Consider the following 2,328-nt stretch of genomic DNA (forward strand, 5'->3'; position numbering starts at 1 on the left):
GAAGAGGAGGAATTGAAGGCTGTAAAAGGAAAATGCATCCCAAGGAAAAAGTCTTCTTCTAAACACTCCAAAAAGTGACCTTTTTTCTGCTCTTTCACCAAAAGCTTGTCTTTGGGGCTTTTAGTTGGAACTTAGTTATAAAAGTATTGTTTTAGGCTTAGGTTTTAACTCTTCAAACACTTCTTTTGGTAGGGTTCTTAAACTTGGTTTCATCAAAATTCAGGAAAACTAAGGAAGTGAGATGAAATGTAGGATTTCTTATTTATCAACAACCTAAAAAAAAAATTCCAGCCGATGTTCGGAGTCTGCATTGGTGTCTCAAATAAATTTAGATCGCGCATTGTAGGGTCCTTTCGGAATTGACACTCCCAACATGATTTCTTCCATACTTAGAACTTCTGGCCTGCCCAAGGTTTGTTCTTGTTTTTTAATGCATCTGTAGCCTTCAGTATCTGTTGCACTGATATCTGCTGTTAACTTTAGACTAATGAGACTCAAACAAAGCAGCTGACAATCTACACTACCCAAAACTCCGGACATTGGATGGTGGTTGATGTATTGATTTGGGTGACCACAATTTTAGTATTTAGAAAAACAGTTTTTTAATTTGGCAGGAAGGTCTTGTGATTGCATACCGGCTGCTTGAGTTATCATCAACCTGGACCCTGAAGTTTCCTCCTATCGGGTATAAGTTGTCTCCATCATATTATGTACTTCTGATTGTGAAGTTGATGTTCCCTTCTGCTTGTAGGTTGGGAAAATATCGTCGTATAATGCTGAAGCAAATAGAGTTTTACTGATGCCAGTAGCTGAATTTCCAGTCATTTGTACTGAGGATGAGTCTTCAAAGCAACCAGATAGCTCTATTTATAATGAAGACGGATCGCCGGAGGTACTTCAGTAAAATTGATTCACTCCTATGCGTGGTGATCTATATTTATGCATATTTCGAGTGAACTTAAGTTGCCATCCTCTGGGATGCAGAGTCCATAGGTTTAATGCATATGACTCTTCTCAATACAAAACCACGCCTTTTTGCAGATAGAATTTTCACCATACTGAAACTTATGAACAAATATCGATGAGCTCAGTAATTCGTCAGTTTGATGTGGAGCTTGTTTGATGTATAGGTTGCCAAGGAGTACAGGCCCAGACACTCTGCATTTGATTGATGGACAAGCGCAACGACTACAGTTGCTTGGAGTAGCTTGCATGATGACCGCATCATCGTAAGAAACTACCTTCTGACCTCTACTGCATATGTTTTCGCCATGATCTTAACATTTTTTTCCTTATGATCATGCTATGGTGAGTTAGCTTGCATGATGACCACATCACGATGTTTATGGCATCTTTTTCTTAATATTCTATGATCAGGATAGTTTGAGTATTGGATCATATCATATCCTAATATAGAAACCTAAGTCAACTTAAACAGCTGAATGGGTCACACTTTTATGAGTCAAAATCCACACTTTGTGACACTCAACAATCCTCTTCTGGAACATTAATGTTTTGCATAAGTTGAACAATAAAATGAATACTTTTTGTTTTGTTTCTACTTAGTGTCAATTGGTATCTGTTTCGGGGCTTGTTAATTAATTTGCACCGAAAAATATTTTAGAAAATAAAGTATCATCTAACAAAGTTGATTTCATTCTCAAAATTTGAACACATATATTTTTTTGTTCAAAGATTTGGGACTTATCTCGGATGGATCCAACAATTAATTGCTTGTGGGTTCATGAAAAACCAATAATCTTTGCTAAAACTATTAAAATATTCATTAAATATTTATGAATATTAAACTGTGAACACGATTATTATCATATTAATACTTGAAGAAACTTCACATTCAGAATGAGCTGAACACTTGCAATTCTGGGAATATGTAAAATGAGATAAGATGTACATGATCAGTCCAATTAGATAACTGATCATAACTCATAAGGAGCGGTTAGTCTATATAGCTAGCTACTTAAACAAACATGGTTTCATATTCTAGCACCAAACCTTTTTCTTGTTCAGTCTTGTCAGATTATGTCACATTTCCCCTAATGAAAACATATACAGTAGTTAAACATTGCAGTGGCACCTTTCCTAATGAAAATATATACAGTAGTTAAACATTGCAGTGTGCTAACATATGCAGGTGTTGAAAATGGAGTCGAGGTGGGGAGTAGGGGAGGGCCTCGAGGCGAGAGAGGGGCCTCGGGGCGCGGTGCCTCGAGGCGGGGGAAGGGACTCTAGGAGCGATGCCTCGAGGCGAGGGATGGGCCTCGGGGAGCGGTGCCACAAGGCGGGGGGTGGGGGGGGGGGGCCTTGGGG

At 38.6% G+C, this 2,328-nt stretch overlaps 1 long non-coding RNA gene across 1 annotated transcript; it reads left to right on the forward strand.

Annotated features, from left to right (window-relative positions):
- Nucleotides 1-396: 396 nt before the first annotated feature.
- On the forward strand, nt 397-2,180 carry LOC107060924 (uncharacterized). Its single transcript, XR_001473611.1, has 5 exons — nt 397-412; nt 615-685; nt 752-892; nt 1,131-1,229; nt 2,153-2,180. It is a non-coding gene; the product is annotated as an uncharacterized lncRNA (long non-coding RNA).
- The last annotated feature ends 148 nt before the right edge of the window (nt 2,181-2,328 follow it).

This window comes from Solanum tuberosum, unplaced genomic scaffold, assembly GCF_000226075.1.
Source record: "Solanum tuberosum cultivar DM 1-3 516 R44 unplaced genomic scaffold, SolTub_3.0 scf00104, whole genome shotgun sequence".
Lineage (NCBI taxonomy): Eukaryota > Viridiplantae > Streptophyta > Magnoliopsida > Solanales > Solanaceae > Solanum > Solanum tuberosum.